We start from the raw sequence: 27,202 nt of genomic DNA, 5'->3' as shown, positions 1-27,202 counted from the left end.
TAAGTTCTTTGAGGACCCTCTTTTCTGAAAAGACAAAAAAAAAAAGGGCCTTGGCATGAAAAGGATTAGAGGCAGTTGTGAAACACTGGGGGGAAAAACAGTTCTCTGTGTGAAATACTTTTAACGGAAGAACAGCAGTACATACAGTTCTAAATTCTTTCCTGAGGATGGACTGAAAGTTCCCTTCCCCCCACCCACCCCTATGTAAAGTTCTGGATTCTAGGTGTCTCATGTCAGCAATTATCAACTGCTAGGCCAGTGAGGAGAAGATTCTCTTCTATGGACTGGAAGTTCCCTTCCCCCCACCCACCCCTATGTAAAGTTCTGGATTCTAGGTGTCTCACGTCAGCAATTATCAGCTGCTAGGCCAGTGAGGAGAGGATTCTCTTCTAAGACTTTCTGGATATTCACTAAAGACAACAGAAGATACTCAAGTACCTATGCCCTTCAGTGACACCTACCCACACTGACTCTGGGCTTGGCCACCTAACTTATTACTTCAGCAGATGGGACAGAAGAAAACTCAATATAAGCAGAAGCCTCAAGAGTCCTTTCCATTTACTCTCTCTCATTTCTGTGTCTTCAGCATGGGAACAAGTCTGGACTTGCCTGCTGGGAAGTAAAAAAACACATGGAAGCAGAGTCCAGAACATGTAGGAAAACCCCATCAAGTTCAGCAAAGCTGCCTAACCAACTCACACCTGACCTCGCAGAAATGGGTGAGCTCTACCAAGCCCAGCTCAAGCCAGTAGAATCATATAACCAACTGCAAAGTCAGAGCTAAATAAACGTTCATCACATGTAATCAGTCAGCTTGGGGTTGTCTGTTACGCAGCAATAGCTAACTGCTACAAACCACCAAGTAGAAGAACTTCCATTCAGACAGCATCTAATTCCTTTCATACAGGAACCCTCTTTGCATTTCAATTCCTTGCTCATGCTGAGTGTGCTTTAGGTTTGGTTCAGGCAAAGAAAAAAATCTATAGAAACAGACATTGCCTTCAAGCATGCTCACATTTTGGTGACAACGGGATAGTTACTTGGAAGCTGCTTTGAGTCAAGAAATGATCCCCAGAGGCTACTAACAGCAGGAACATTTTTAGGAGCAGTCTTGCTTCTCACTGTTAATGGAGAATAACTGTGTAAATTAAAGCTTGTGCAGGTAGGAGGAGTAGAAAACAAACGTACCTACAAATGAGAGGGAGAATTAATTAAAGACACATTTATCAGAACCCTCTAGTTGTCAAGGGCAGAAACCAAATTCAAACCAACATAAGCCAAACATAAGGCTCATGTTGGCTCCCTTGACTGAGATGGCATTCACGGATGTTGAGACACACTGATGCTGGGGCTCTAATGTTGTCTGTTATTCCCAGTTTCGCCATTAGCATGTGTCCCCTTCAAGCATCTGGGGAAGAGGTTCACAAGCAGCAATGCTTCAGCTCTTCCCCATATAACCTGGAGGCCCTGAGAAAGAACAGTTTTCCCAGCAAGGCCAGGGATCAGCCCAATTTGGCCCCACCACGGCTGAACCAATCGTGATGGGCAGAAAGGTGCTGCAAACCTGGTCATGAGGCCAAGGGGCAAGGTCAGCCCTTCCTGAATGACACAGAGTAGGACAGGAGTGGTTTCCCAAGAAGGGATTCTGGGTAAATTAAACAGCATGATGACTGAAGCAAGTGGCGGAATCTCACAAGATTCAAAGGGTAGATGGACAAGCAGGCCGCAAGAATGGTGGACACCACAGCAGACCTGAGACCAGCAGCCCCAGAGGTGTGCTGTGGGCTCACCTCGGCTCCCAGAGCCGAGGCTCTGGGTCTCTGGCTTCAAACTTTTAAATATTACTTGAGAGGAAACCTGGTGATCCTACTGCAGGTCAGGTATGCACCCCAGATCCCACCTTATGTCATATGGTGGGGATTGGGGAACATTGTGCAGATGCCCAAAAAGCTACTGCTAAAGGTTTCTGCTTTCTTTCTTCTCTTCCTTCCTGTCTCACTTCTTTCTCCTCCCCCACTGTTCCCAAAAGTCCATTCCCTCTACCCGGGAGGGAGGTGGAAATGTTTGCAAACTAAAGATTTGTGTTTTTTTTAAATCATGGTACCCCTGAAATTTTGTTTTCCTCTTATGTCTGTTTCGCCTTCAAATAAATACACTTTTAGAATGAGTGGGAAGACAGGGTAGAATGGAAACACCCAGAGATGGATAGTGAGTAAACCCTGGACTTCTGTTCCTGACCAGCAAGGTGAGTTTCTAAAACTGATGTGACTTCTCAAGAGCATTGGTTTTCTCAGCTATTAAACCATCAGCAGAGATTATAAAGTCTACCTCAGATAGTTGTGTGAGCAATCTGCACAGCTCTCTATAAAAGCACGTTCTAGTTCCACCACCACAATGACTACTACCCCTATTGTTACTACAAAAAATAGCAAAATAGCAATAGAAGCTTTAATTTACACAGTTATTCTCCATTAACAGTGAGAAGCAAGACTGCTCCATAGACCAGGGGGGCTCAGCTTTCGAGGCTCACTGTGGTCAGCAATCAAAACAACTATGAAAGCCAACTGTCTTTCAATGAATTTGAACCCGGGTCAGCAGTCTGAAGTCTGAGAAGCTGGCTGTGCCCTCCCACTTTCTGTCTTAGTGCCTCTTTGAGTGCAAGGGCACACCTCTGATTTCTGACTTTCTCTCTGCCTCTTTCTATGTGTCTCTATCTTTGTTGTGTTGTCTTTTATTGTCTCTTGGTTTGCCATTCTATCCCATTTCCCTGGGTCCCCTGCCCTGTTCCCATTCCCCTCCCTCTTCCACTCCCTTTCCCTAGTGGCCTTGGCACTCCCAAAATAGGCCCCTCCTTGCTTCTACCACACAAGCTGGCCTGTCCTGTGCTTCCTTTGCCCTGTCACAAACAGCTGTTTCCTGTCTTGACAGCTTAAACAAACACATTTTAAAAGGTGGCTCATGCCAACCTCTGGATACTCAAGCCAATGTAGCTGGCTGATCCCCGGCATGAGTGAGGGGTCACCCAGCTTGCCAAACCTGAGGCCCCTGTGTGGGCACAAAGGCACCAAAGGGGCCACCTGCCTGCTGTCAGGCAGCCAAGGGTCTCATCCACCCCAACCTCCACCCCCCGGGAAACATGGGGAGCAGCAGGGCCAAAGTAGGCACCCTGCTAGCTGTTCGCAGTGGGCCATCAGGGAGTTTCCAAGCTTGGCTTTGATGAAACTGAAAAGGTTGAATCATTAAATGTTTGGAGAATGTGAAGCTGGCACTTGGCCCCGTGTTTTCTTAATATCAATTATTCCCGGAGACCGCTGCTTCTCACTGGGCTGGGAGGTGCTCGGAAGGAGGGCATTATCACCAGCTCACCTCTGAGGTGCAGGAGTAACACCCCGGGCAAGGGACTGTGTGGGGGTTCGGAAGACAGATTCAAGGGGCACTGAAGGGGCCATCCAGCTGGGAGGGGGCGAAGTGGGAAGAATAGCGATGGAGAGAGAGCAGGTAACCCCCATAATTGCTGCTGGCTGCTCCTCTGCAACTGGTTGCACAGACATCCAACAAGCACCCGTCATGCAGATGGTGCTTGCAAATAAATGACGGGGCTTGGCTCAGTCTCTGGGAGGAGGGCATAATTACTACTTCTGTCCCAGGAAATCGCGTCCCTGGGTACACCCTCAATTTCTGTCTGCATACACGGCTCCCACTGTGGTCAGACTTCTCCGAATCCCAGAATTCCATGTCTGACCACATTCTTGCTGTCTCCTCTGTGATATATCAAAGAGACCCAGACTCAGTGTGTGTGAGGTTACACCCTAGTTCTCCCTGCCACGCACCTGGTCCCTGGCCTCTCTCAGGAACTGGCCCACCTGCCTGTTGCACAAATCAGTTCCTGGACAGAATCCTTACCCCCTCGGTTTCCCTCACCTCCACACTCAATCCCTCCTAGGTTAGATCACCTCTTAACAATGTCGCCACTATATCCTATGACTTCTTTGTCTCAGCCATCCTCTACTCTGATGCAACAGTCTCTGGCTCGGCTCTCATCTGGGCAAAGGCAGCAGCTCCTCCTGGATCTCTCTCCAGCCAGCCTGCCACGGGCCCAGAGTGATCCTTCCGAAACGCAGGTGTGGTCAAGACACCCCCTGCCTACTCAGAACCCTTCTGAGGATAATGAGCCAGAAATCTTCAGAAAGCCCCAGAAGCCATGCTCCAGCCCCTCTCTCCTGTCTGCTCTGGCCACTCCCCTCTCTCAGTTCCCTGAAAACACCAGGCTCCTGTTTGCCTGTGTCACCCCTTCCATCTGGAATACCTTTCTCCACACTCCTGCCACAATTTTTGCATAGGTAATACATTTGATTTGTAAAGCAAAAGACTAAAAGTTTATACAGAATAAATTCTCCACCCCACTCTCTCCCTGTCCACCCAGTTCCTCCCCATACTCAATCCCCACCTCCAAAGGCTTTAAGAGATTTTTAAAGGACATCCGAGCACATCCACACATCCATTAACTTCTTTCCAGTTTTACACAAAGGGGAGCACAATTTATACGCAGATCTGTTTGGCTTCCTCTTTTTACTAAACAATTTACCTTATAGATAATTCCATCTCAATACATAAACTGAAGCCTCATTTTTATAGCTGCATAGTATTCTACTCTATGGCTATCCCGTAATTTATGCAAACCATGCCCCCATTCACAAAGCCATATGTCATTTTTTTTTCTTTTTTTCTACTTTAAACCATACTGCAGCAAATAATAATGTGCATATAGCACTAGGAGGAAAGTTTACCTAAAAATTAAAATCCTAGAAAAGGAATAACTGAGTCTAAAAGATTGTGCATTCACAATTTATATAAATGTTGCTAAATTGCCCTCCATGAAGTATTTTTTTTAAAGATTTTATTTATTTGACACAGAGAGACAGAGCGAGAGAGGAAACACAAGCAGGGGGAGTGGGAGAGGGAGAAGCAGGCTTCCTGCCGAGCAGGGAGCCCGGTATGGGGCTAGATCCCAGGAGCCCGGGATCATGACCTGAGCTGACGGCAGACGCAACCCCTTCATGAAGTTTTAAATGAGATTCTAACTCATAAGACCCTGTTTTCTACAACCTTGCTAGAAGATTGTTGTTTTTTTTGTTTGTTTGTTTTTTTGTCACTCTGGTAGGCAAAAAATGGACTCTATTAGTTTTGTTTTTGTTTTTTTTTTAATACCATAAAGACTGAACAATTAACCAGTGTGACCTTTGCACGTGTGGTATCTGAGCAGGACACCAGGGTATATAAATGAAGCTGCTCATAGTCTGAGGCAACTGGACTCAGTATAGCTGGACCCAGATACCTGGTAGCCTAGGGCATCAATTTTTCAGCAATCTTTATGTAATACCAGTTAGGAAACTATGGTATTAAAAAAAAAAAAAATGTTATTGGTCCACTTTTATCAGTAAAGGACCCATTATCATTAATTGGGTCTTTCATCCAATTAACACAAAGGCATATTTGGGGACAGATGAATTAGCTGGAGTGACCAAGGAACTAAGGAGGGAAAAGAGGAAGCTGGGAAGGACACATAGCTCAGGCTCATAAAAAAAAACATAAAAACTTTCCCATCCTGTGTGCGCTCAGGTACACCCTAATAGTCCTGTGCTTAACAAAATACCAGCATGGGTAGCTGACCAGATAAGCTCAGATGAGGGTTTGAAAGGTCACAATGAATAAGAGCACAGACTAGGTATCAATAGTCTTGGCACAAATCCCACCTCCAGAGCTGGTTGTGCCATTTTGCAGAACCTCCTTGACCTCTCTGCATGACTCAATTGCTTCATTTGTCATGTAGGGACTAATAATTTCATAGGATCGTTAGGATTAAATCAGACAAGCTATGCAGACGGCATAGCATTGTGCCTGGCACCCTAGACAAAGGGTATGAATTGTTCCATCATGACAATGATGGTAGTTCTTATTTTGTGGCAGGAGAGTGTGAGTACAGATTGCCCATCAGTGTGAGCTACATGGGCCTGGGGTCAGACGGGACCGGCGCTCTCCCAAGGATCTGGCTTCACTAGTTCCCTATCAGGGGTAATTTCAATTCTCAGTTTCCTCCCCTGTCAAATGGGGATGATAAGAGAAAACCCACAGGGCTTTTATCAGGATGGCAGGAGAGAATATAAATTGAGTGCTGAGCACCTAAGAGACTGCTCGGAAGGCAGGAGCATCCTCTGAAACCTCAGCATCCAGTGGAGAGCCAGGCACAAAGGAAGTGCTAGGAAATGTTTGTCCAGTTTTGTTTGTTCAAATGTTTCTTTACTATGAGAAGTCGATCTGCTTTCCTCTGCAGCTTGGACACAAGTGCACACCCACCACCCAAACAGTAAGACCTGCAGCCTCGTCCCTTCTATCAGGTTGATGCTCTGGGCCAGATGGCTGTGGGTTCCCAGCCCTTCCCATCCAGCTCCAGAAGTCAAGGCTCTAATTCACTCTGAAAGGGCTTCAGCACCACCCCTATGAGGTCCTTAAATGTTTTATGAGCTCTCTGAAATGCTCAGATAATTAAAAACACTTTCTTAATTTAATAGCTTGGCTTAATGAAACCGGGACTTTATGTTTTATTTGGAAAGGGGTGAACATCCCAGTCACACTTATTAATATTTTTAAGAGTATGCCCAATTGTGTCCAGGGATTGAGGAAAATCATTGCTTCAAGGGGGGAAATGGGCTTTCCTGAGTCTGTGACAAGTCTTCGGCTTATTAGAGCTCATTACATCCAGGAAGCCTGAAAACCTAAATTAGCAATCATCACATATGACGTGGCAGGCTATTATTACAGAAACATGGAATTATCAATTAAAAAGTAGTCCACCCAGGCCCCAGAGGTCCAACAGGATTGCCTGTACCATCTAGGCAGTAATTTCAAAGGCTAACATGGAGACAAGAATCCTCTGAGAGCAACTTTTCTGTCAAGTCAAATAAGCATGATCCTCTTAGGAGGAAAATGCCATCATTCAAACAGGTCAACTGTAAACCCAACTGGTTTGGGGAGACGGAGGTAACAGAAAGAGCCAGTGATCACAGAGTGTGGTCTGGGACAGTGGGGACTCTTCAGATGGGTCTGTTTGCTTCTTCCCAGGAGTGGCCACGTGATACAGTGGGCTGGGCTTGGACCTCAAGTTCAGATGCAGTGGTTCACTGGAACTTGCACAGCTTGGGGGAACAGACTATAGGCATCTCTTTCCAACTCCAAGGTCACTGACATCATGTTGGTCATTTAAAATCAGCCACAGTGGGAGTATTTACACCACGGAAATAGGCGAACACTGCAACCCAGCACTTTATCTTTTCTTCGGAGAGCCAGTTGTTAGATATTAACGGCACCACACTGGATGTAGGTTCAAATCCTGGCTGGTCCATTGTGAATACGATCATGGGCAATTTATTTAACTTTCCTGAGCCTCTGTTTCCCTATTAAAAATGGTGACCAAACACTTTCCATGTTATGTGGCTTCCTTTTTTCTCTGTGAAACTTATCACTACCTGACATCATAAATCTGTATCTGTTTACATTGTTGTTATTGGGTGGTTGTTGTTATATCTTTCTTCATAAAGCTCCTTGCTTCAGCCACAATGTTTATCAAGCACCTGCTATGTCCCAAGCACTATCCTAGGCACTGGGATGCAGCAGGGAACCAGAACAGACAAAAGTCTCTACCCTCGTGGAATATACGAACAAGAAACAAATGTGTAAAGGGTATGTGCCTGAGATGGTGATAAACGCTAAGGGAAAAATAAGGTGGTGCATAGGGCAAGGTAAGATTAGAGGTGGGCATTGCTATCTTAACCGAGGCAGCCACAAGGGCATCATCACTGAGAAGGTAACATAGGAGAAAAGAAGTACAAGAGGCAAGGGAATGAGCCAGGTAGCCATGGGGGGGGGGGGAGCGCGCCAGAAAGAGGAAGGAGCAGAAAGATAGGTAGGACTGGGTCTAGAGTGTGGGACAACCACATGGAGGGCACTGGGGTTGAAGCAGAGGGATTGAGGGCAAGAGCAGTAGAAGATACAAGAAGAATAGCAACCGACGCCAGATTTCACAGGGCGTTACATGACCAGCGGTACTTTCTACAAGGATGGAAATGTTCTCTAGCAGGGCTGGCCACTACAGTTGCCCCTAGCACAAGTGACGGGGGAGCACTGGAAATGTGGCTCATGCAATGTGCACTATCAGTTTTTCATTTTATTTAATTTTAAATCATTTTAATTTAAAAAGCCACATGTGGCCAGTGGCTGGAGTTCAGACAGCTCAGTTACAAAATCACTGTACAGGATTTTGGCTATTTCTCTGCATGAGGTGAAAAGCCATCGGGGAACTGAATGAATGAGTGCTGTGATCTGCCTGAGCTTGTAACAGTTCACTCTGGCTGTTCTGCAGAGAATAAATTGTAGGAAAGGCCAGGGAGGAAACAACTGCCGTCATCCAGCAAGACATGCAGATGGCTCCATGATGGTATTTTGCTTTCTCCTCTACTCCCAGCACCTAGAACATTTACTAGAACATAGTAGGTGCTTAATGATTAGGGGGCTGGGAGGAGGCGAGATCAAACTGAATTAAGAAAATAAGTTCATTATTGGCTCACTCAATGCAGTTCCTTCTGCTTTGACTAAACTGTATGGCTTGGTAATGACATGTAGACCAGCTTCTCTGTGGGGTATGTAAATAAGAACATTGCTGAGAATAAATATTCTTCAACATCAGTATACCCCAAAGTTTGTTCCATAGGCATGGGTTTCAGGCAACGTTAATGGGTGCTAAATATTAGAAGACAGACAAAAAGTTCTAGCAGAACAGTTTTGGGTTTGGGAAATACCAGCTTAAGCAAAACAGAAATGTCTTTACTGCAGTATCAATGTCTTTAATATACTCATATAAATTTTGTAGCTCTAACACGGAATAAATATGTAGGATGTATTTTCCAACTGTTTTTGACAATAGGCCCTGTCGTTTTCCCATAGCTGAGCCTCTGGCCCAGTGACTGTTCAAGAGAGCACTCCTTAGAAAAGACTGTATCTGATTGCTGAGTAATGGGAGGAGAGGCTAACTGCAGGCTGCCACCCCCAGTCATTCTGCAACACAAGTGCTGTGCAGGATTTAACACTCTCTTGAACTACCGCCCTCATTCACCTGTTGACTTACTTACTGGATTGTAACTTGGGCTAGGATGAGCCCCAGGGTGGCTTGGGGGGGCCTTGGCATCTCTGTTCACAGATGCACTTCAGTGCCCAGCACAGTGGAAGGTGCCAACAGAAAAGCATTAACTGAAAGACTGCCCCAGAATCTATGATGACTGAGGCCCTAAGATAGTGTGGGACAACCCTTATCCATGCTCTGAGAAGAGAGGAGAATCTGGCACAATCCCTGCCTCCAAGCTTCTCACCATGAGTCTGTCAGAGGTAGACACTTGAGAAGCAAACTGGTGAGAAAAGACAGAATTTGACAATTAGTCATCCCATGTAAGTGCTGCAGGAATTCAGTCCGTGGGATGCCCGGGCTGGGTGGGTCAGGGGACTCTTGGGAGGAGGTGCAGCTTGGGTCAACCCTGGCAACAAAATCAAAATGCCACAGAGAGGTTGGGGAAAACATGCCAAGTACAACAAATGGCACTTGTCCCATGCAGAGCAGGGGCCATACAAGTGGATAGGGAGCAGTCAGTCTCCTTGGGGTGGAGAACTATGTACTCCAGGGTTCACCAGCCTGTGCTCGGCTCTCTGCGCACAACAGATAGTCAAAGGGAGTCTGGGGAGCTGCACGGCCAGGAATATAAATAGCTAGTGCTAGTTGAGGGCATGTATTAAGCATTTTACCAGGATCATCTATCTCATTTAGCTTCCCCAGCAACCTAAGAGATACAGCTTCTATCGATGTGAAAGCTGAGTCTGGATCAGAAATCAGATGGTCTTCCGTAACACCATGTGGTACTGCCTCCTCAAATAATTAGATGTCCTGAGTGGCGATCCATGCCTTAATATACTACTGTAGAGCAGGGGACAGATGCCGAAAGCATCCTGAAGTTGGGAATCTCAGAGGTAGAAGGACCTATCTGTGTTTTGCAGGGCATGACAGGGTTCAGGGAAGTCTTCACAGGGAAGGTGAAGTTTGAGTGACATTTTGAAGAGAAGATGTCTCCACCTGGCAAATGGCATGGGAAGGAGAGCAGCACTGGCAAAAAGCAGGGAGGCATGAGACAGGGTCTATGTTCAGCATCACAGGCAAAGGCCAATCTCTCTCAATGCATGCTTGAGTGAATGTTTGAATATGCAAATCAATGTTTAAAAAAGCAATGACTGCCAGACCTCTCAGGGGTCATAAAAAATTATTTCTTTAGAATGTCCTGGTAACAAAAAGTCAATTAAAACCTAGGAGTTGGTGACTTAGCATACAAAAACCAAATCCTTCTGAGGCCACATCTCCTCTCCTCTGGTTCTTGTTCCTCGCTGATTGTATTTAATTGGAAGAAGTGGCCATGAGTGAGACTGTGAGAGCAAGTATATCACTTAAAATGGGCCCCATAATAATAATTGCTCCACCTGTGATAGTAAGTTATACAATTTACCGCTCCAGCTTCACTTCATAGGCCTCATATCAAGACATCTCATGGGCAGTGGTAGTAGAGGAATAGTGTCAAGCAGTGAGCATAGACTTATTTAACACTCTATCCCTTATATTCTATCTCTCTGCAGTATATTAGCTACAGTCTGGAGTCTGAGCGGCCCCTGGTCAGGAAGAAAGACGGCTTAGGATTGAGAAGAAAGTCAGAGCCTTGGTGTCAGGCTGACCACTCTTTAAATACTGGTTCTTCCACTTATGAACACTCCCTGGCTCTGCTTTCCCATCTCTAAAATGTGAGTACTAACATTCAGCGTTGCTAATAAAAATTAATAATGTATGTAAAGAACCTGAACCAAGACCTAGCATACGGTAAGTATTCGATATATGCTTGTTTCCTTTATGCTTTTCTACATTTATGTCATTGTGCATGGGACAGGATCACCGCTGGTCCCTGCTGTGTGCTTATTCCATGGTCTGCTCTGGGATGGAGATGGCGGAGGACACAGAAGATGGAGAAAATGTGCCTGTGGCTACAAAGGTTTGTGGTCTAGTTGAAGGCACAGATTATACAGACATGACAGAATCAGAGAGAGGACAGTTCCCATTCAAAGCCAGTCTCTGTGTGCTAAAGGGATTCACAGGATGCATGATGGAAGGCTTCCAGAAGGAGGTGCAACTTAGAGAATCCTAAGGATTAGGGTTGGTGGCCAGCAGGGAAGGAAAATACCATGAGGTCCCAAGTTGGGTCTTCAGACAACTAAGAAAACTTAACTATTAAATCTGTTAATATTCAAGCATGAGTCTTGAAGTTGGTAATAGGGTGGGCTCTAGAAAATTCTAAGAAGGCACAGGATTTGAAAATGGAAACAGGATCCCTCAGACATCAAAGTGGTATTGTGTTAGTGGTTGACACTCTCTTGATTATAGATGTATGTGCCTGACTCTCCGAGATGGTGCAACTAACCTCTGCATCTCCAAATAAACATTAGTTATTTTAATGAAGTAAAACCTAAAGATACTCCCTGGCTTCATTTCAGTGATGCTCTAGTCCACCCTAGGGAAAAGCAATGTTTCCCCCAAGCTACTAATCATTTCAGTGTTTTTTAATGCCCCCCCCAAAACCTGTCCATATTTAGAAAAATGTCTAGGATTTTATATCAGAGTACATGTAAAAGTTGCTCATAAGTTTATCTTCTGTCATGGCTTCACATGACTTCAAGAAGAATGCATGTTCCCAGAGAGCAGTCATCAAGCACTTCTGTGGTTTGAGCCTTGCAGGATGCAATGCTTAGTAAGAAACCACTCTGGGAAGATGAGATTGAAGAGACCAATTTGTATGGGACATAGGCAGTAAAATATCATTAAGTCACAGTTTCTGTAGGATGGCTGCCAAGTCAAAACAAGAACCATCACCTGTTGTTCTACCAGAGCTCTCAGCGTAGACCCACGCTGGTGAAATTCAAATCTTTTTCTCTTGTTCTTGAGAGTTTCTTTTAATAAGATATTACACCATAATTCACTCTTGTGCCCTGCCCTTTGGAACCAAACTAACTATAGCCCCAACATAAATAATTGCTTTGTTGGGGCCAACTGGTGACCACATCAATGCTTATCGCCACTGCTTACCCACAGCCCCCTCCCCACCATCATTTCCTACAAATGTAATCAGTTCTGTGACATCACTGTCCTTTAAGGCTTGAGTATCAATACATTTCAGAAAATTCTGATGCTCTTCACTGTACCGCATATTCTGGATGTCCTTACACCCAACCAAGAGTAAAAAAAAAAAAAAAAAAAAAAAATTATCGAGCAGCTACTCTATCCAAGTCAGTCCTTCAGGGATGCAAAGATACAAAGGCAAGGTTCGTGACTGCAATAAGCTCAGTTTATTAAATTGCATATATCTTCCATTGACTCAACTGGAGAATAAGTGTCTTATTAAATGATTTGAAAACAGAGTTGAATTCACTGAATATCCATATCCACTGTGATGTCTCAGGATGATGAGTGGCTTCCCCTCTTTTTTCCTTTCCCACCTGTCCAATTCCCAGTCACCTTTCAAGAAGGAGCTCACATGTTTTACTCAGCTTGGGTAGGTCAGGAAAGTCTTACTTAACTCCCTCTTTTATGTCCCTGCCTTGCTGAGTATGTGTTTCTCTTATGGCCTTAATCACTCCATACTAAATTGTTTTATTGATGCTTCAGCCTTCTTTATGAGACTTAGGCTCTACAAGTGATAGTCCTTGACTTTTTCATTTCTACACTTGGCATCTAGTTTGGCGCCTGACCTAGCACATGCTTGCCACCTGATTATGATGAACAGGTGAGATTGTTATTGTACTATGTTTATGCTCCTCTGCATGGAAACACATAGTCAATTCGTTTTCTGACTCAATTCCCACTCTTTATTCAAGTCCAGCTTAAAACTCACTGTTTAGATGATACCTTGACCTAACCCACTCATTTTGGTATCTTCCCAGAATTCCTGGGAGATACAAAGAAAGCAGCATGTAGGCCAAAGCATTCCATTTAGGTTTACAAGTTTGCATGTGTCTGGAGTTTGCACATAGATCTTCCCTGTCTCTACAAAACAGTGTTCTCCTCACTACAAGACCAAATATTCCCATTGTTATTGTCATTCCTCTGTCCAATGAACCCATATTCTAAACTTCCTTTTGTTTGTTTGGCTTATTTGAATCTCAAACTGCATTAATAAGACTTCCTTTACCTTGCTAGAACTCTAACTAGCATGGATAACCAGAACTGCTGCTCTCAGTTAATAAAATTCCAGCCCAAACAAAGAAAATTAACATGTTTTGTCATACTGTGCCACCATTTCATTGGGAAATGCACGAATTATTTCTGTGTTTGAACTATTAAAAATGGTTTTAGGAAATAATAGTATTTTCATGGGCTTCCAGAAGTATACACCATGGATACCCAACCACAGCATGGGTCAAGATTAGTAATCATGAGTAACCTGATTGTCTGTCAACAACATGCCAGACACTCCTTGCTTCAGCTCTGCCAGTTACTATGGAACCTTAGAAAAGTCACATGATCTCTCCATGTCTATTTCTCATCTATATACAAAACAGGGACAGTCTGCCCTCTTTCGAGGGGGGATTATAGAAATTCGTAGGATTTAATAAGATAATGAATACACTCCTTACTAAAGTGTCCAGTGCATTTTTTCGGAACATGGTACTGCCCATTAAGTGGTAGGAAGCTATTACTGTTTTTCAGACTTCCTTTAGCCATTCTTTTTCCCAACTTTTTTGCACACAACAACCCATGCCATTTCAGAGTAGGGAGCACTAGATTTTAAGGAAGAAATTTAATAGGATCACATGGGCAGGAGAAGGAAGAATTAAGGCAAGTGAGCTCGTGGGTTTCCATAAATCATGTAGAATTTAATTGGAAGTGACGGTGTTTTCTATGGCTGGAAGATAAGAGAATGGAGGTTGTTCATTACATTGATATGTCAGTCCTGATCAGGAGAGATTGAGAACTGGAGAGAAGGCCAGCAGAGACTGATCATTCATTACTTCAACTTAAGCAAATCAATTAGTTGTTGATGAAGGCTCATGAGGAATCTACACTGTGCTATGTGTGCTATGTTCATAAGCACGATTATTGGTTGAGTTAGAGCTGCTAAGATTAGTTTGGAATGACTTTCCCTGTGAAATGTGATATTCCAACTTCCTCTTGGGCTCACACTGAGAAAGCAAAGGAGAAATTTAAAAAGCCAACAAATTAATACTCCACCAATCCAGGTTTATGGAAGCCTTTGGGAGAAGCAGCTGCTGTCTACTTGGCTGGCTTATTCCAAATCCCCTGGTTCCATCATAAACGGAGTTTATAGTTGGCTCTAAGAGGTGATGAAACCGCATTCCTTCTGATTTTTCACCTTCACGATATTGTAGCTTCTCACTAGCCTTCTCCAGCCTTCTGCCTTACTCCCTCCAGGAGCTAGGCAGGCGCAGGTCACTGTTATAGCACTCTGTATTGGATTGTTTTCAATCATCTCATGGCCTGTGAAATACCCAGGTGAGAAGCTGCAGGCAACACTGGTGAACAGCTTATGTAAGGAGCAAAGACATGAGAAAAACCTTTCCTCATGCACTATTTGTTGGAACTTTAGATCATGAATTTGCATGTTTCAAAAATGAGAATGTGATATAATGACATGTCAATATGCACATGCACTCATTATCACCAACTATGAATCTCCTGGGGTAATCCATTCCATTGAGAATAAAGATTTCTGTCCCCAGCTTGCTTTGTCATTAGATTTCCAAGCTGCATAAATTGAAAATTTTGAGTTGGCTTTAATTTCATTTTGTGAGAACATAGTCAGAACCTCTAGTACATTAAATATCTTATTATTAATTTATTAAAATCGTTAGTAATGTTTTAACATGTAGCTAATTGCACCCACATCTGAATCCTTAGGAGTCATTGCTTACAAGTTATCCCACAGGTCTGAGAACACAGAAGGCTTTGTTTAAAACCATATATCTTCAGGGCAGACATGTATTATACTTATATAACGAAACGGTTGTCTGACTAGCTATATAACAACTCAGGTGTTTTTAAATAAGTAGAAAAAATGTAGCATGGAAACTTAATTCTGCTCTTGGAGCAGGTTGATAAATCTAGCCAAACATCTTTATTTTTTTATAGTACATTAAGGGAACATTCGTATTTAGTAGAGTCATACATCTTCACATTATTGGGAAGTGTGTTCTTATATTGCGTTTTTGTCTTCAGAATTGCCTTAGGAAGACATCCTTTCACTGGGAGTCCTATTGATGTTATTCTGGGGGAGGAAACTCTGCTCAAACTTGATTTGAATTAATTGGGCACTACAGAATGGTGTCTTTATGCCCCTCACCACCAAAGGCTTTGTCTGCAGAAGAGTTTTGCTTTTAAAAGGATGGACAAGATTTTTGAAACTGGATGATGAATACATGGTTTGCCAAACTATTCTCTCAACTTTTGTGTACTTTGAAAATTTCCATAATAAGTAGCTCTTTAAAAGGAACTGGCAATAAAAGGGGAAAAGGATATCTATGGGAAAACTATTAAAATTCATTTCCCATAGAGACATTAACACTGTGTCCTAGACTCTGAGCTGAGGGATAGCGTGGAAACAAGACTGTCCTCAAGAAACTCATTCCCTGGTTGAAGTGATAGATACTTGTTATAGACTGAATGTGTCTCCTCAAAGTTCCTATGTTGAAATCTAAACCCCACTGTGACAGTTTTGGAAGTGGAGCCTTTGGGAGGTAATTAGGTCAGGAGGGTGGAGCCCTTATGAATGGGATTAGTGTCCTTAAAAAAAAAAAAAAAAGACAGGAGAGAGATGACCTTTCTCTCTTTCTCCTTATCAGGTAAAGATGCACTGAAAAACTGGCCATCTGCAAACCAGGAAGAGAGCTCTCATCAGACATCAAATCTGCTTGCATTCTGACCTTGGACTTCGTAGCCTCCAGAACTGTGTGGAGGAATGTTTATTGCTTAAGCTCCTCAGTCAATGGTATTGTGATAGCAGCCTGACCTGACCGAGACACTACAGTTAAGTATAGCTCTGGAAACCACACAAGTTGTGATGGGCTAAAAGGTGCCACAGTCAAACTGCCCTGGAAGCAAAGTTGAAGGGAAATTATTTCAATTGTGGGACTCTAGGAAAATTTCCTAGAGAAGGTGATAATAGAAGGTGATCATGACTTTAAAATTCCAAAGAAGGTATACATAAAAGAGCATAAATGCGGATTAAGAAGGATGGAGACAGAGGCAGTGTTCCATGTTCCCTATCCCCGAAAAGGGGTCAAGGGGGATGTCAGAGTTGGTGGTTAGTAGGATTCAGAGGGAAATGAGGCTAGAAAGCTGAGTTAAAGCACGTTATATTCAGAGCATTAAATCTCAGGATGAAGCATATGAAATTTAACTGGGAGAATTAGAAACTCATTCAAGGGATGGGATAAAGGAGTATAATGCTCCCAATTTGGTTTTAAAAAAAAATAATGTTGGTAGCAATGTGAAGGATTTCAGAGTTTAAACTGAATTTTAGCCAGAAGTTAGCTCATTAGCCAGAGTGCCTTCAGCGACTTCAGAGCAATGTAGTGAGCCTGCATGAGGTTGGGTGGCAGCAGATGAGAGAGGGTTAGATGCATGCAGGACACAGAGAAAGGTTTAGACAAAACTCAGCACACTGACTGGGGGCGAGGGGGGGATGATGCAAAGAATGTTGCTACATCACTAGTTGCCAGACTCCCAAACTGTACCTACCCACCAATGATTTAGAAGGGTTTTCTTGCTCTATTCAATCCCAGCTGGAAACTGGCACCTAGCTCAACTGGAGGATCAAAGAAGGGGCAGAAAAAGTCAGAGAGAAAGAGAGAGAGAGAATGAATGGGCCATGTGGGATGAGATGAGGAGGATTCCAGGAAAAAGGACCCACTGATGGTCAAAACAAGGACAGCCCATTCAAGACCTTCATCAGGGAATATGCACAGCTGAAGGGACCAAGGATAGATCTTGTTGCCATAGCAACATAGCCTCTTTCCAGCTCATTCTCTCATTTAGGTACCATGGCTCCTGCAAGCTGAGAGCCACCCAGGGTCCAGAACTTCTTCCTGAGCCTCACCTGGACCTGTTTCACCAGCTATTAACTAATGATCAAGGAAGCAGTCAAGGATAGGACATGAGTCAAAGAGAGTCACTAACATCAAAATAGTGCCTCTAAGTGAAGTAGAAACTTTCAGAACCATTGGTTATTTATTCTTATCAACATCCCTAAGATTTTTCTCACATTTACAAATGATTAAATTGGGTACAAAGAGGTTAAGTTTTGTGTTTTGTTCTGTTTTGTGTCTTTGTCTCTCCCGGAGGGCTATGTTGGAGCTGGAATTTGAACCAAGCTTGACTCAGATGTGCAGTCTTCTATGCGGTACTTACGTAGTATGGTGACACTGTCCCACAGGCATAGGCCTTGAATTCCAAGCCCCAGTGTCTTTCATTCATTCACTCGGTAATCATATGTTGAGTGCCAACTAAATGTCAGGCACTGTGCTAGGCACTGGAAGTGGTATATATAGAGAGAGAGAGAGGCAATTTCTGCTCTCAAAGAAATTACAGTTTGGTGAGACAGAGATGCCTTTCTCAAATAATAAATAATACCAAAGAAAGAAAACTAAGACCAGTACTCCAGGGAGAGAAACACTGTCCCATTATAGTTTACAATGATCTAGGGATATTTACTAAGCACCTATTCCATGCCAAACCCTCTTCTAAACCCTGAAGATACAGAGAGAATGTGGTATCAGGAACTCACTGTCTGGGATGAGAAGGAGCAGGTAAACATAGCAAAGCAATGTGATGGGTGCCAACAACATGAGGCCCGGTAGAGCAATTAGCTGTTTGGAGACACAGACCTAGGACCAGAGAAAGGTTCTCAGAGGCTGTTACCTCTGAAATGGCTGACAAAGGAGTAGAGGTTCCTTAGGCCCATGTAGAAAAAGGCCTTCATTATGGTGCAGAGTGTCAGAGTGTGATAATGGCAGATCCTGAAAATAAAGAGGGTTTCTGAGTTTACAGCCCTATTGCAGCATGTTGGTGGAAACTTTGGGTTATTTGGTTTTTTCTTTAATGTGGCTTAGGGCTAATTTTCATTGCCACAGACCAGCTGTATATTTCTAAACCCATGTGTATCAATATCTCCTTAAATTAAAAAAAAAAAAAAAGTAAATGCTGTGATTAAAAGAAAAAACTCTCAATTCTGACCAGGAAAGAGTATTCAAATTTGTAAAGTGAATCTTTGTCTTGATGCATTAGGGGAGAAACCCAGCACCATGTCCCTCATTGTCTCCTGGTGGCCAACAGGAAGCACTAAGTCTGACTGTAGATGACAGAGGACCTCAGATTTGCAGGCAGGACACCCAGTCACGTTGTGTGGCAAGGACCAAGTTCAAGAACTCCTCCATGGCTGGAAAGAGTTTGTTTTAACCAAAGAAGCTAGGGGTCGACGGCCTCTCAAATGAAACAGATAAGGCAAACAGAGGGTTCTTGTCAGAAACAAATGTTATGTCTCTCCCTCCCAAAAAGCTTACAGATATTATCAGTAGGAGTCTAGTTGGGCCTAAAATGAGTCCCTGAGAAGTAATATTAACCAGACACTTGGCAGATCGTTTATTTATCTCCACCTAAATTCAATAAAGAGACCCATATATAAATAAGGGAAAATAATGCGACTGTTAGTAATTTATCACTGGATAGAAGGCCATTGTTGCCCTTATCTCTTCAATGATGTTCTATTTCCACTGGTAATGAATTACAGGGTTGCCACATCCTTCCCCTGTGACAGTGGAGACAAGCTAGGTGCTACAGCTCAGACCCTGTGTTCCAGAGACCTAGTAGCAGCCATCTTGGGTCCATATCCTCTGCCCTTGGATTTCTGTGCAGGCAGCCCAAGGTCAAGAACTGGAATGTTCCAACTACTCTGCTTAGGAAAAAAAAGACATTATTTCTAAAAAAACATTTATTCTTCTCTTTTAGGTGCCTCTGAGAAAGGCATGATTAAGGGTTCATTAATGAGGCAGCATTTTATTCATTATATCCAGAGTTCCCAGCTTCCTTTTGGCCATACTAAAAGAATATGTTCAATTTGGATTCAGAGAAATGAGTAAGATAGCAAAATTTGGAATTTATGAGAGCTGGAGGTCTAGGAATCAAACTGGTGGCTTATTTGTTTGACCAAGGTGTTAATTTTATTGGTGATGCTAATGATGATGATCATAGGTAGTATTTACTGCATCCTTATCATATTCCAGGCATCATTTAAAGCACTTTAAACAGTGGGCTATTTCATTTCATTCTTTCCACAAACTTATGTGTGGGTATTATATTTAATTTTTATTTTAGAAAGGAGGAAACTAAGTACTTTGTCCTCTGTCACAGAGTCAGTTAGCTATGAGAGGGGACTTGAATCCAGGGGTCTGATTCTATTGCCCTTCCTGTTAGCTGAGTTGAACAAACCTAGGATATACCTTCTGGTTGATGTGCATGATGAGGAAGTGAAGCCAAAACCACTGGTTGGTATCTTGAAGAGTAGAGCAAAGCATATGGACTTCTTAGGGCTACAAGAGCTGTTAACATTTTCAAGAGTGAAGGTGACATGCCAGGCTGGAATTTTAGGAATCCTAGTCTCTGAAAGCACTGCAGGAAATGGACAGGAGTGAAAATAGGGAGTCTGTGAGGTAGGGAGGCTAAATAGTTAGGTCACTGAGTAGTTGAGGTAGAAGAGGATGAGGACTTCAAAGAAGGTAATGGCCATGAGGATGGACAAAAGGGCATATTCCAAGGGACTAACAGACGGGATGTTCTGACCCTCTGCATGAATTGTTCATGTCACAAGGCCACCTCTAAGCCCCCTATCTTAGTAGCATCTTTCATTAGTCTCTTAAGAAAGTGTATCCTGAATGCTTTGTTTGGATATTTGTATCCTTTCTCAATTCTTTCTGACATTCCTAGGGAAGGGAAGGAACATTTTTTTTTTTTAAGATTTTATTTATTCATTAGAGACAGAGAGAGAGAGAGAGAGAGGCAGAGGGAGAAGCAGGCTCCCAAGGAGCAGGGAGCCCGATGCAGGACCCGATCCCAGGACCCCGAGATCATGACCCGAGCCGAAGGCTGATGCCCAATGACTGAGCCACCCAGGCGCCTGGGAAGGAACATCTTGAAGCATTAGTTTTGCAGAAGGAATAGCCACCAACTGGGCTATATGTGTAGAATCTCTGCTGGGAGTTTTCCTGCCCCATACACTATCCATTTGGCAACAGGAGTAGGTCCCTGGCTATGATTAACTAAAACACATAGGGCATCTGACCCAGATGGGCTAAAGTCTCTTTCCTGGGAGTATAGAACAGATACCAAGAACCCCTAGCTTCGGTCAGCCTGGTCTCCAGAGTGAACATGTGGGTGGTTATTTCCAGTCATGTGAACTATAAAAGAAAGACTACAACAAGAAAGAGGGGAAGACTAGATACATAAAGAGAAGCCGAGACAAGACATGGAAGAATCTTGATGACATGTTTGGATTCAAACCCAAGCCCAGTGGTGGTTCCTTCCCTGCCCTTGAAGATCATGTTCTACCCCAAAGTCTTATAATACAAACTTCTCCCTCCTGAGTTCTTCTAGGTAAAGCTGATTTCAGTTGCTTGGAACCAAAAGACTCCCAACTGAAAAGGCCCCTGTGTCTAACTTGTTCTACAATGCCATCAAGATGTTCATGATTTCCTTTTGCCCCGGCTTCTTCCCCAGGGCCTCAGCAATTAATAATCTTCTTGGAAAGGGAATGAGAGGAATAGTAGAAAATGCCCTCTGGGGCAGTATTATGTCCTGTGGGCAAAGTTCAACGGGTTGCTCAATTACTGAGTACCTCCTACACTTAGGTATGGTACTACATACAAATATGAGGTCTGAGTTACATACCTGATGGGCTTTAAGAAGGATAATGAGAAAGCGTAAGTGAGTTACCTGTGCTTTTGTGGACTCATATATGAATGTGCATACCTCTCAATAAAAGTATGACTACATTAAGTCTAGACCATCAAAGAAAAAGTCCTCTCGCCCTCTCTCTGGGCCATGCCATTGCATCTGCACATACTGGATACTGCGGGCTGAACTGACGACCCTCCTCACACCAGATGAGTAGAATCCAGCATGTCTCAGCGACCCTGAGGCTTCCAGGATACAACACACCCCACCTTTAATGGCATTTTCTTTGTTCCCCTGCCCAGAATGCTGAAAATGTAACTCTTACTCATCACTGAGCTACAAACCCTCTTCTTTACAGCCCTCTGACTGGCGGGAGCTGTAACTCAATTTTGCTTTGGTTTTTGGATATCCATTGAGTCTTTTTCCTTGTACAGAGGCCTACTCAGAGAGAAAGTACCTGCTCATAATTCCACCTTCAGAGCCAGGAAACTTGTCATTACACAGATATAAATAAGGAATACTCTACAAATAGCTTTCCCCCCAGCATGGGCAAGGAAGCCGACTGAGAACACTCAGCTTCTGGTTTGATACTGGGCTTTCCCCACAGATGTTACTTGTCTTCATGTTTCAACACCACATGATTTCTAGAGACCGTGCCACACACCCCATGAAAATAATAAGGAAGAATAGAGTGTGATTTATCCTGACCCAGAGTTGAGTACATGAGAAATGTTCATAATTCAGCTGTCACTTGGGCTAAGTAGAATGACCTTGGTGTTGTTCTGGGTTCCAAGAAGCATGTGCTTCAGCATCTAATTGACACTGGGAACACAAAGAGTATGGCCTTGAAGAGTTGAGGCATCTCTGTGACTCAGACAGCCCTCTGAAGCCCTAAGCACTACTTCCTCTATCCCATAGTAGGATGCTATTTAACATCTGAAGATGGTCCCTCTTCAGAAAGAGTATTGTAGCTAACATCTCTTGAGTACTTACTATACACTCTGCCACTGTGCTAAGCATGTTACGTAGATTATGTTGCAACAACCTTATGGGTTAATTCAGTATTTTGCATATGAAGGGACTTAAGCACTATGTTCGGAGTTACTTCAATCCAAATGGCCTAACTCCACAACCTATGCCCTAACCACTACTTCCTAATGTTTTGTATACCAGCCTGGAGAGGGCAACATTTGTGCCTGGAAAAAGGAGATGAGGAAAGGGACTAGATATCTGAGTACCTGTGATGTGACAGATGCCATACTATGTGCTAGCCACTTTATGTTATTATTTTGCTCAATTGATAAAATGATCCTGTGAAGCTCTAAGGTTGAATGACTTGCTCAGGCTACTAAAAGAGGAGGTCATCCTTAAACCCATGTCTGCCTGGCTCCAAAGTAGGGGTTCTTCGTGCTACTCAGCACTGTTTCCCCATTATTTTCAAACAATTCACTATTACATGCCTCCTTTAAGGGAAGAGAAAATAGGTAAAAAGAAAAAAAAAAGAAAGAAAGAAAAGAAAAAAGAAAAAGAAAGAAAAGGAAAGGAAAGAAAAGAAAAAGCAAAAAAGTGACAAATCCCTTGAAAAGTTAGTTAAGGGTGCCTGGGTGGCTCAGTCGGTTAAGCGCCTGCCTTCGACTCAGGTCATGATCCCAGGATCCTGGGATGGAGCCCAGTGTCAGGCTCCCTGCTCAGTGGGGAGTCTGCCTCTCCCTCTGCTTCTGTCTGCCTCTCTCTCTACCCTGCCCCCCACCAAATAAATAAATAAAATCTTTCAAAAAAAAAACCCTGAAAGGTTAGTTAAGAAATTTAACACAACTAATGAATCGTTGAATACTACACCAAAAACTAATGATATACTATATGCTGGCTAACTGAACATAATAAAAAAAAAAAAAGAAATTTAAAATAACTTGGCACAGATATATTTAACTCTGGGTACTCCTCATACCTGTGCTCCCACCCCCACTGAAAAGAGTCTTTGCCTACCTCAAAGTCATGAAGATACTCTCCTGTGTTTCATTCTCAAAAAGTTTAAATTTTGCGCTTAAGTCTAAGACTCATCTCAAATTAATTTTTAACTATGGAGTGAGATAGGGGTCAAGAGTTATTTTTTCTATATGCTTATTTTGATGTTCCATGAAAACCAGCTGACTGAATATATGTGAATCTATTTCTGCACATTATTTTGTTCCATCAAGCCAGTTGTCTATTCAGTATCACAAAGTCTAGAGGAAAATAAAGACCCAGCATCTTATCATAAAAGGATTGCCCTACCCTTCAGAGCGACTACTGCCAATGTTTTGGTCTATTTTCTTTTGTACACACACACACAATTTTAACATAATTCTTATGATACTGTATACATAAATGTTTATCTTGCTCTCTTTTTTTAACTTAACATTACAAGACACAAATTTTCCATGTCATTAAATATCCTTTGAAAACATTATTTTTTTATGGCTGCATATGTCCCATCATTTCTATTTGACATAATTTATTTAACCATTTTGGCATACATTCCATTCCCACATTTTTGCTATTTATAAATAATGTTGCAATGAACCTACTTGTGTATAAATATTCATATGCATTTCTGACTTTTCCCCAAGAAGAAAAATGACTGTGTCAAAGGGCATGACCTTTGCTTAGGCTCTCTCTACATCCTGCCAAATTACTTTCCATATCAATTGTATAACTTAAACTCCCTCCAGCACTTTATATGAATGCTTATTTTTCTGCATTCTTGCCAAACCTGAATATTACCATTTTTAAATCTTTGCTAATTTTATAGTTAACATGGCTCTTTATCCATATCCTAATTTGCTTTAACTTACTTTCCAGTGAAACTGAGTAACTTTGCATTTTTTAGCTATTTACATTTCTTTTTCTATGTTTTGTCTTGCTTGTACCGCTAGCCCAAGGTACTGCTATTAAGGGTTTAGTGATTTTTTTTCTTAATGATTCCTATGTGCAAGACCTCTTATAAATGAATTTTTAAAAACCCCTTGTCAGATGAAGAGTTCTGGTATTTCTTCAGTAAGTTTTATACATACATCTATAATACTCTTCTCAGGGAGCTCACAGTGAAGCAGGACACCAGACATTGCCTGCAAATAGCTACAGTAACCACAAAATATAAATGAGGGACTGCAGATGAACTGCTGTGGATATTCAGATAAGGGAGAGGACATGGCCAACTAAGAGAAGCAGAAGGGATGTTGCTTTGTAGCTGTGACTCGATGTACGAATTGCAACAGAAGATCTCAAATTTGAAGGCCCATCAGAATCACATGAAGAGCTTGTCAACACCGAGACTGCTAGTCGGAGAGGGGGCCTGAGAATATGCATTTCTAACCTGCCCCCAACCCACTCAGTGCTCTGGCCTACACTTTGAGAACTACTGAACTAAGCAAAGTTGGGAAGAAAGTATAAGGAATCAAAGAGGAAAAAATCCCAAATGAGAGAACAATCTGAACAAAAGTTTGAATCTCTTCACTTAAGAGTCCAGTCTCACTGAGTCTTGAGATAACAAAAAAAAAAAAGACAATTTGAGATTATTTCCCCCTTCCCACATTTTAAGAATTCCCACAGAGAGAGCTGTGGATTCCTCAAACTCTAAAACTTGCACCAAGTATTATATTTTATCCCAGGTTTATATACTTTTAACTACAGTGAAAGGGAAGCACCAACTCCCATCCTTAGTCATTTTGGTCCACACTCAAATTCACCCTATACTAACATGTTTTAATCTATCCACGCTTTCATTTTTACTTAAATTTCTTTTAAAATTAACTTTATTTTTATTTATTTTATTTATTTATTTGACAGAGAGAGAGACAGCGAGAGAGGGAACATAAGCAGGGGGAGTGGGAGAGGGAGAAGCAGGCTTCCCACTGAGCAGGGAGCCCGATGCATGGCTGGATCCCAGGACCCTGGGATCATGACCTGAGCCGAAGGCAGATGCTTAATGACTGAGCCACCCAGGCACCCCATAAAAGTAACTTTATTTTTAAATGATCTTCTGTAAATACATAACTGGAGTTATTTCTCCTAAGTTAAAAGGAACATGTAAAAATAAATATTGTGAAAATAAAATCTTATTAAATTTTAATTAGACATCATTGCCAGTCATAGTTTTCATGCCTGAAGTCTGCTAATCTTTGTTAAAAAGGGGCTATTAGCATAAATCAGAAAGACCTGAAATTACCTGATAAGATACAGGATATCCTGTATCATAAGATTATGCTCCGTTTTACATCAGATGTTGTTAGGTCTGAGTGGTGGTGCCTAAGTAGATACTAAGATTTTCTCTTAGATTTGCGAGTGTTTTCCCCCACAAAATGGGACTGAAGGAAAACATGACATCTACTACACTGGATGGCGGCCATGGAGAACACAAGGTATCTTCTGAGTCTCTAGGTACTCAGAATTTTGACTCTTCCTAGAGGCAATAATCCAAGTTTGGACATCTTTATCTCATCTCCTGGAATATCCCACCATTCAACCTCCCCAATAGATCTGGGAAGTGTGAGTGGGACTTAGGATCAGGAACCACATGGGGCAGTCATGGACACAGACTCAACTTTTAGTTGAAGGCTGAGGGTCAATTTAATGGGGCAGAACAGCCCCTGATCTAAGCCTGAAGTTGGAGTAAACTAATAGGTTATATTACTATGGGTCAACAACAACAACAAAAGAAAGAATGAAGAAAGAAATTAAGAAAATGGTTGTTGGCAATAGCAATGTAGCATGCCAGGTGGCTTACATAAACCAGCATGTGTGGATATGCCATCATTCCCACTTCACAGGTGGTAAAACTGAGGCAAGGAAAACACCAAGTGACTTCCTAAGTCTAGTTTCTCCAAATCCTGCCACACCAGAAGCAGGAAAGACAGGGAAGAACATGTCTTTGATGCCCAGACTTCCTGGCTACCCTCTCATCAGGACAGAAATGGAAGGCTAAGCTACAGGCACCGGCTGCTTCGATTGCTCATTAGCTTTGTTCTCCTGGTGCACTCACCAAGCAATCTTCTGATTGCAATTTGGTTTCTCCTGTAACTACTCAAAGGCTAGAAATTGGGCCAGTTGTGCCAACATGAACCTTTCCATTTGCAAGGCGTTGCCAATTCTGGGATTGCAAAAAGGAGGACAGACCCTGAATCATGATGATTTTACCAAAGGGTTGCCAGTGGGTGGCTGGTGGGCCAGTGTTTCCTCCCCACTGCCGGCCTTGCAAACATGTGGGAGCTCTTAATTTCCTCTCTGTCTCACTTTCTTTTCTCTTCCTCTCTGTGCAGATCAGGAAGACCAGGGAGTAGATCTATGAGTGGGACAGAGCCTTCCTCTGTGCTGGCACACCTAAGTCCACTTTTGTCTTCACTGTTGTTCATTCCCCAGAAGGCAAGCAATTTGGAATAGGAGTATAAATGCTCCTCACAGCTTCCTTTCAGACTCTGGAATATGGCATTCGTGTGGGTACCGGGGGAGGGGGGGCATAGGCCAGCAATATTCTGTGTCTTCCTGAAAACTTTATTCAGAAGAGGTCAGGAACAGCTCTTTCCTTTTCAAAACTCAAAGCAAGTGCCCCAAATGTTCATCCATGTGAATTTTTGAAGGAACCAAATCTAGATGGTTTAACCACTTAGCATTTCAGAGTTCGTTATTTATTTCATTACTTTATAAGAGAATTGGAGATGAATTAAGAATACCAAGCTATATCTTAAGTTTATGGAAGGTAGGATTTGTAGTTTAGGGTTTTTTTATTTTAGTTTATTCATATTTTCTGAACTGTCTTCAATCACCAAGTATTGCACTTATAATATTCTGAAGTATTTTAAAACATAAATAAGAATAAAAAGAAGCCCCAGGCAGCTTCTTGCACTACATCTGGACAACTGCTGACATTCTAGGATCAAAAATTGAAACCAGTATGTCTACTTAGTCCAGCGGGAGACAATGCAGCCTTCATTCTGACAGGAAAGGGGAGTTTATTCCTGGTCTGAACAGACCACTCTGAGATCAAATTGATCCCCAGCTGGCTCCACGTTGAGACTTCTGCCATGTGAAGGCAAGGGAGTCAGCCTTAAGGTCAGACTAGGTGGTGACAAACAA

General features: G+C 42.7%; 1 protein-coding gene and 1 long non-coding RNA gene across 3 annotated transcripts in view; one reads left to right on the top strand and one right to left on the bottom strand.

The window, feature by feature from the left end:
• The window catches only part of CDYL2 (chromodomain Y like 2), a 1,015,850-nt gene that overhangs the window by 536,632 nt on the left and 452,016 nt on the right, over nucleotides 1-27,202 (bottom strand). The window lies entirely within an intron of this gene.
• On the top strand, nucleotides 10,764-16,286 carry LOC118023836. Its single transcript, XR_004682910.1, has 3 exons — nucleotides 10,764-10,884; nucleotides 11,028-11,129; nucleotides 15,988-16,286. It is a non-coding gene; the product is annotated as an uncharacterized LOC118023836 (long non-coding RNA).

Source organism: Mirounga leonina, unplaced genomic scaffold (genome assembly GCF_011800145.1).
Source record: "Mirounga leonina isolate KUSES-001 unplaced genomic scaffold, KU_Mleo_1.0 Mir_180, whole genome shotgun sequence".
In the NCBI taxonomy this organism is placed as follows: Eukaryota; Metazoa; Chordata; class Mammalia; order Carnivora; family Phocidae; genus Mirounga; species Mirounga leonina.
The sequence above is the reverse complement of the archived record's forward strand: the minus strand, read 5'-3'. Positions and strand labels throughout refer to the sequence as shown.